The sequence below is a fragment of the Aotus nancymaae genome, unplaced genomic scaffold (assembly GCF_030222135.1).
Source record: "Aotus nancymaae isolate 86718 unplaced genomic scaffold, 86718_ANA_hifiasm-v0.15.2.pri h1tg000108l, whole genome shotgun sequence".
In the NCBI taxonomy this organism is placed as follows: domain Eukaryota; kingdom Metazoa; phylum Chordata; class Mammalia; order Primates; family Aotidae; genus Aotus; species Aotus nancymaae.
This window is the reverse complement of record NW_026988523.1, coordinates 18,447,135-18,455,698: the sequence shown is the minus strand read 5'-3', so window position 1 is coordinate 18,455,698 and position 8,564 is coordinate 18,447,135. Positions and strand designations below refer to the sequence as shown.

The following is an 8,564-nucleotide window of genomic DNA, read 5'->3' as shown; positions in this document are numbered from 1 at the left end:
GCGATTCTTCCACCTCAGTCTCCCGAGTAGCTGGGATTACAGGCATCTGCCACTACACCTGGCTAATTTTTGTATTTTTAGTAGAGATGGGGTTTCACTATGTTGGCCAGGCTGGTCTCAAACTCCTGACCTCATGATCCTCCCGTCTCGGCCTCCCAGAGTGTGGGGATTACAAATGTGAGCCACTACACCCAGGCTAAAATGTTCTTAAATGAACAATGAGATGAAGAGCAAGATAAAAGAAATCCCTACGTGTCTGAATCACAGTAGAGAAATAATGATGAGTGAGAGCTGACATATATGGGCTACAATTAAAGATATCGTACTTGATAAGTACCCAGAAAGGGGCTCCCTGTGAGAACATGTTTAAAGCAGGATAGCACATTTTCCTGTGACAGCCCAATATTGAAATCAGACATTTGCCACAAAATCTACTTTTCACTCTCCTGAATGACTACTGTTATAGCTTCTCTCCTTTCCGTAAACCTTTTATATCACTTTCCTCCACTTGAAACATTTCATCTTACTCATACTTCATTGAGAAAATAGGAGATACCAGATGAGACCTACTTCATCTTTCCATCACCAGATCTAAAATGGACAAATGAAGTAAACACGTTTCTACTGATGTCATAATGGAAGAAGTGTCCATTCTAATGCCAATTCATCAAACTGTGCTATGAATCCTACTCTTTTTATCCACATAGTAAATATTTCTCCTGAAATTTTGACCCCCCGCCCCCTGCCCGCCGCATCATCTCTTTCTTCCTTCTCTAGGTTGTATTATTTATATTGGCTTATATGTGAATTTTTAAATTGTCCACTGTTTAAAATATGCCCACCTGTAACTTAAATTTTCCAGCTGTCACTCACTTCTCTGCTTCCCTTTACAATCATGTCTCTCAAAAGAGGTATCTAAAGTCACCATCTTTATTCCTCAGTTCCATTTTTTTTTATCTCACTCCAAACAGGCCTCTGTTCCAAGTACTTAGAGTCAAACTTAATAGCCAATTCTCATGCCTTATATTTTTCTCTCTCTCTTAAAACTATGTGTCATAGTTGGCTATCTTCTATACCACCCCCCGACCCCATTTTTTTTTTTTTTTTTTGAGATGGAGTCTTGCTCTGTGGCCCAGGCTAGTGCAGTGGCGTGATCTCAGCTCACTGCAACCTCTGCCTTCTGGGTTAGAGTGATTCCTCTGTCTCAGCCTCCCGAGTAGCTGGGACTACAGGCATGTGCTACCATCCCTGGCTAATTTTTGCATTTTTAGTAGAGACAGGGTTTCACCATGTTGGCCAGGCTGGTCTCAAACTCCAGACCTCAAGTGATGCTCCTACCTCAGTCTCCCAAAGTGCTGGGATTACAGGCATAAGCCACTGTACCTGGCCTCTTCCGCTTTTTAAGTTACTTCTTTGGCTGATTTGACACCTCACTGCTTGTTTGCCTTCTATTTCACTGACTATTCCTTCCAAGTTTCCTTTGCTGATTTATCCTCTAAACACCCCCGGTAACATCCTCCAGTTCACAGTCTTAACTACCATTTATATTAAGGTTACTCTCAAATTCACACCTCCAGTTTATCTCTGTCCTAGATTCTAAAATCCTATATCTGAAATGTAGACGGGAAGAAAGGAGGAAACAAATGGGGGTAGGGGAGAAAGAAGGTCTGCAATTGAACTAGATTTTGGTGAAACAAAAGTGGGTAAGATAGAATTCCTGACTGTGACCAGTTCCTAATACATGGTCACTTCAATAGGTACTGAGTGTTTTTGCTCATGAATCTAAACTTCCATCCTCTATTCTTCTTTATCAATTAGGAAAGCAATTTTAATTGTCCCATTGACTATTTCTAACTTGATGAACAACAGGCATATCACATGGAGGAAACGTGCTAGAAAGGAGACATTCAGGGTAATTACATATAAAGTAGCTTTAAAGAAATAGTTCAACATGTTTTCTCCTATCAAGTAATTGCTAACAAATGTATTAATCCCATACAGAGTTCTTTGCTAAGGAATTACTGGACCTAAAAAACTGTAGCAAAAAACAGAATCCTTGCATAATATATTTATAATTCAAAAATGCCTTAGTGAAACAACTCTTTATAAATTGACATTAATTCCATGGACTGAAAGTAAATATTTACAAGAATGGTAGCAAGGCAGTAAGGAATAACAGTCAAGTAAGCATCTTAAAAGACAGCAATATTTTAAGAATAAAATGTAAGTTCTTTTTCATCACTAGCCATTGTTAACTGCAATGTAATACAGTTTTGTAAGCCAGAGGCAGTAAAGCAAGGCTGAACAGTGAAACACTCATCTACAGAAAACAAGAATAAAAATGAGTGCTTTGAAAGATTCCTCCCTAAAGAAACCTTTACTCTTGAAATAACCTACCGTGCCTTAATTTAAAATAGAGAACTAGCAAGCTTAAGCAGGACTAAGCTCAAGAATGCATTTAACCCATAATAGCCAAAACAAAAGAAACTAGGTGGCACCTGTTTAGAGAGTAAATGATGATAGCAACCATTCTCAAATTAAGCACTTGATGACTAACAGATGCCAGGGTGAAGCTTTGATCACAACACTCATCAGGAAGAGTTGAACAAAAAGCAGCATTTGTCTAGAATATTTGAAGCCTGCTGCTGCAGAAATCCTGGATTACAAACTCCCCTCATGTAAACACTTAATCTGCAATTTTTGACAGGAGGAGGAGGAGGAGAAGAGATAATTTTTGTCTCAGCAAAAGAATGAAGTTTTAAATGTAAAGGTTTAAAATGTCATAACATGTCTCAAAACAAATCACCCAAATCATAACTGGAATGGGCTTGAAGGAAAAGCCAAGAGTGTTAGCTGTAAAATAATAGGAAAATTTGTAGGAAATAGCAAAATTATTCTGTAAAGTCAGAAGCTCATCCATTTATTTATTCACAAAATACTTATTGATAAGATGCCATCTACCAGCCAGTGTCCTTGATCTCAGGGATCTTAAGGTAAAGGAAACAAACACTCAAACAAGCAACAGAAGATAAATGAATTGGCATTTATCTTGTATTGTTAATACGTATCCATGTGTTCATATGTAGTGGTGGTTAACATCTTGAACACTAGATCTCCTAGGTTTGAATTCATTCACTGATTTTGTGACCTTGGACAAATTAGTTAACCTCTCTACTGTTTCCTTATCTGTAAAATAAGAATAAAAATAGCAAATGTTTATTGAGTTGTTGTAAAGGGAAAAATGAGAAAATTATGTAAACAAGAGCAGTGCCTGACACACATTACTCAAATGTTAGTTTTTCTTATTATTAATAGATACACATGAAGTGAAATGGTGCATACAATACATAGATAAGTGATTTTAAGGACCTGCTTATGTAAATAAAAATTTGTTAAGAGGTTGAGATTCAAGTAATCTATACTAAATACACCACTCAGATTTCTCTATATTAGGAGCTTATTAAAAATTTTATGTGTGGGACTAGAAATAGAGAAGTCCTAAAAACTGCCACTTCAAAATGACTGTAGATACCACAATAAGCAAATTAAGTTCGAAAACAGAATAAACTTTAGCACATAAATAAGAAAGTAATTCATTTTGAAACTTTATACTGAATTTACTGTAGAATGAAATTTAACCATATACTTACCTATTCAAATATATCTAATATATTATCTCATGATACAATTTTTATATATTTTGTTCCCTTTCAAACATTTTACAAATGTCTGAGTGTCTAATACATAAAAGGAATTATGTTAGATAACAGAAGAGATGATGAAAATGTGTAAAATATAATTGTTCTTTCTTTTCAAGGGATTTACAGTCTAGGAGGGGAGCACACATTTCTTAAATAAGATACAGTGACATTTTAATTTTACTTATCTATTAATGTTGAGATCTTATATTTTGGAACCCAGCTTACATTGAATTTCACTGAAGAAACTGTCATCCACTCATGGCCCCTCTGATTAGCTAACGTATAGTGGCATGTAGTTCTTCCTTTTACTGTCAACTCCCTTTTTGAAATCTTCAATTTCAATATACCATTCTCTGATGATAGCCATCTACCCTTCCAGTTCTCTCAATTCTTTTTTATTCTCCCCAGGTTCAAGCGATTCTCCTGTCTCAGCCTCCCGAGTAGCTGGGATTACAGGCGCCCACCGCTGTATCGGCTAATTTTTTGTATTTTTAGTAGAGACGGGGTTTTGCTATATTGACCACGCTGGTCTTGAACTCCTGACCTCGTGATCCACCTGCCTCCGCCTCTCAAAGTTCTGGGATTACAGGCGTGAGCCACCTACCATGCCTGGCCCTCTCAATTCTTTTCTACCAAACCACATGTTGTTTAAGACCTGCAGTTTCTCAGTCTTGCCTGTTTGACACTGTCTTTCTCCACTTTCATGGTTTCTATCCTTCCTATGCAGCCTAAACACTTGACAAATGTCATCAATCACCTTGCTTCTGGCATTTTCCACATTTTTAATCCCCTTATTCTTCCAAAGCACTTATTTAAATCCCGAAACTTCCAATCGTTTCAACCATCTGATCCTCTTTTTCTAATGACTAGCTGGTAAGTCCTACTCAAGAAAATTCTAACTTGCTGAATATTACATACATATATCAACTAATCAATGCTCTTCAACTAGGGTCCATAGCTTGCTTAGCAAACAGATCCCTCTTCCATTTCCCACAGCAGCTATTCCAAACCTTTATTGTCCTCAGTCTCCCTCTCCTAAATCCTTAAATGACCTGCTTTCAACATCCCAGTAGAAACCGAGTCTACTAGGCATGAACCTCCCTAATTTCTTACCCCACATCTACTAGCTCATCTGTTTTCCATTTCATTGTTCCCAAAGATCTATTTCTGTGTGGGACTAATATTGTCATCTTTGTCAATATTGTTTTTTAATTGTATTACAACACATTCACATTTCTTTTTTGCTTGTATTACAATTTTATCTCCTTGCTCTATGCTTCTTATTGACAACCTAAAAACGAGTTTCCATCTCTTATTTAAAAACTTGTCCAGGTTCTTCCAAATTATTACTACCTATTATCGTCTCTAGTATTATTCTCTTCTTCATTCCCAAAACTCCTTGCAAAAAATCAAACAAAAACTCAATGTATTTAATCTTCTTCATTTCTTTCCATTTATTTTTCCACCTATCTGCCTCAACTATTCCACTGAATGTGGTTCTGATACAGATCAACGATGACCTCTGTGTCAGAAAGGTCCCTGGCAAGAAATGGCACAAACAGAAAAGGTATGATTAAGGGAGATTAAAGAAAAGACTGTTTACAAGGGTGTAGGCAGGAAACTAATAAGAGACAGTGAAGCACCACCTATTAACAGGTGAAAGTGACTACTATCCACAAGCCCAGAAGGGGCAAGAAACCAGTGAGACCTGCAGCTACAGGAAAGAGCTGCCCAATGGGAGCTTTAGCTTTTGGAAGAGAAACACTGTCCCCGCCAGTCTGTGGCCTAGCAGGGACAGAGCTTCGGGGAGAAACAACCTGCACCCTCTCCTCTTGCTCTTCTCTTTCCAGGACCTCTCATTGTCAGAATCTAGCTGAAAGCCAGAGGGCAAGAGGACCCTGTTGTTGAAGTCTGCTAAGTCAACCTTCTCTAGGGGTAAAACAGGAGGGAGAAAGACAGAATGCAAATGGAGAGTATCCGGTACAACCACCTAACCACCAAGCCTGTTCTTACTTAATTTTTGGCTGCACTGAATACCGATTAGCACTCCCAAATTGAAATTCTTTCCTCGCTTGGTTTTCATAATACCACACTCCAGATTCTTCTCCGCGTCTGTGACATGCTCCTTGTCTATCGGCGTTTTTTTGGATTAGTCTCCTCCCTCACACTTCGGATACTGTTATTCCCTCTGACGGCTTTAGGTACTACCTACACTGAGACTTCTAAAAAATCACCACTATTGACATTTTAGGCCAGATAGTTCTTTGTTGTGGGGAGTTGTTTTGTGTATTATAGGATGTTTAGCAGCATTCCTGGCCTCTAACCACTAGATACTATTAGCACCCCTCCCCAAGATGTGGCAACTAAAACTATCCTCTGATATTGCCAAATGTTCTCTGGAAGTTAAAATCATCCCCAGGCAAGAACTGCTTACCTCTACAAACGGAACAGCTATCTTCTGTCCCCTAAGTTCCAGACTGATGGAAACTTAATTACCATAATCTGTCTCCCAGACAATTGCAATCATTTCCTAACTGGGCTGCACAATGCTCAGTCTTCATGCTCACACCAGACTGATATAAAAGAGAATGTGAATGTGTGCGGAAATCCCAAGGCTGTCAAGCCATGCAGCCAAAAATATTCTTGAAACATCCATGAGACAATGAAAAGAAGTGGAATTGTTAAGAGTTTTTGACTTACATTCTGAAACACTGGGGATGTAGAAGCTCTCCTTGATGACCTGTGACTTGTGGGAGTGAAGTAACTCTGCACAGAAATATTGTACCTCCCATTACAGGAAAAGATATTCTTTCAGAAGAAAGTAAACTCAACAGCAGCATTTCTCAGGTCAATTTTCCAAAGTTTGGTCTCTAACTGGAAGTTTAAAACGTGAAAACAGTACAATAACTAAAATGGTACTAACATATTTTTAGATAAGAATGTGCAGGTTTTATGACAAAACAGTTATCATCTTTTACACCAATTGGACTTGAAAAATTTACACACACACACACACAATAATCATTTTAACTTGACTTTTCAAGATAGGTGCTACTTCAGTAACTTCTGTGCTTTTAATAAGAAAATTTTGAAAAATCATTTAAGAACCAATACAACTTCTAATTACTCTTCCTTTCTGCTTAAGTCTTGTAACCATCATTACCCTAAATTGCTAAGCCCTTATTTGCTTTCAACTCACCTGTCTATTAGGCAAGTCTCCCAAATATTGCTCTTCATTTTTCTATTCTTGAATCAGAGAAGACAAAGATTGCTGGGGGGAAAATATACAACTTATTAATTTATGATTACTAACCTCAAAAGGAGTTTACCACTGTCTGGCAATTCCACTATGTTTCTTTGGTCAGCTTGATATCCCTTTCTTTGCAGTAATTCTTACAAATCTTTATTTTCATCTCCTTTCACTCTTGGAAGATGACCTTGACAACCTTGTAGAAATCTGAGACGTCAGATGAGATTATCTTCAACTTCTCACCAGCACACCTACAAGTCCATATATATGAAAGAAAATACACCTATTTTCTTCCTCCTCTGAACTATTATGCTAGAAGAGGTGTTCCTTCTCTAAAGGCCAAGAGCCACCTGTGCTTTAGAGTCTATCCCCTCCCACATTCCCAAAATCTTACATTTATGTTTTCTTAGTCTGTCCAGTCATCCATCTGGTTTCTACACACTTAATTATTCCCTTTCATCAGTATGTTTCTCCTTAACCTGTATATGTGCATTCATCTTTAGGCTTAGCAAATGACTTTCCTGAACCTGTTTCTGAATTGTTAAAAAAAGGCCGGTGGTGGGGGGAGCATGATAGAAATCAAAGTACTTTGTAAACTGTAAAGCATTATTTATTGAGAGCTATTGTAATGTTATCATTTGTTCCCACTTAAAAATCAAAGGAATTAACTGACTTCTCAAGGTTTTATTATTTTTCTTTTGGCAGATCTGGGAGTATAACTCAACTCTCTATAATTATTAACTATTTATAATTAAAAACTAGAAAATATTTTTAATAGTGCTAACTTGAAAGCATAGAAAAAAACTATTAAAATTATTTGGTTATTTTTGTTTAGAAATAGAAATTGCAGTCTAACATCTTAGCTTATTGACATTCAGAATTTTAATCATGGGGGTAGGCATCTGGTGTTTCTACAACTAATTGGATTTGCCTAAAATAGAATCTAAGACCTGATTAAACTACCTTCATCCCAGTCATTAAGTTCTTCTTCACCATTCTGTAAACAAAAAAATCCCCTCAACAAATTGAACAAGTTGAATAAAGGATAGTTTTCTAAAATATCAAGCCTTTTTAACTAAGGATTTTTGTACAAAGTTCTTTTGGGATCAGAAGTTCGACAGTACAGTGTAAAACCTAGCTTCACTGAAGGGTGTTAAGTAAATTAAATACCTATAAAATATTTTTACAAAGATGAAAAAAGAAGGATTAATCTATTATTGATTATTGAGATAAAGATAATAGCTATTTACCCAAATATCTACTCTATGTGTTCTTGTGAATAATAAAGTCTATTTCTATCATATTAATAAAATTCAAATCTATTTAACAAATCTTTGCCCTACTTACAAAACTGTTATAAAAATCCAATGAAATAATGAATCTGAAACACTTTCAAAATGACAAAAACAACCATAACTTCTAACTCTACTTCCATCCTTTATTCTTACAACTAATAAATCAATACCTATTAACTTATTAATTTACATTTTAACATGTTATAAATTTTATGAGACTCATTGACCACCCTTGATTAATATTCATTAACATACGTGATATTTCCAACATAATTATTTATTAGGTTAAAGTCAGAAATCAAAAATAATTTACCAGAT

At 36.5% G+C, this 8,564-nt stretch overlaps 1 long non-coding RNA gene across 1 annotated transcript; it reads right to left on the bottom strand.

Annotated features, from left to right (window-relative positions):
* Nucleotides 1-2,986: 2,986 nt before the first annotated feature.
* LOC135272274 (uncharacterized) lies at nucleotides 2,987-6,969 on the bottom strand. The gene is made up of 3 exons (XR_010340374.1): nucleotides 6,901-6,969; nucleotides 6,402-6,575; nucleotides 2,987-3,186 (listed from the first exon to the last, which is right to left on the bottom strand). It is a non-coding gene; the product is annotated as an uncharacterized LOC135272274 (long non-coding RNA).
* Nucleotides 6,970-8,564: the final 1,595 nt, after the last annotated feature.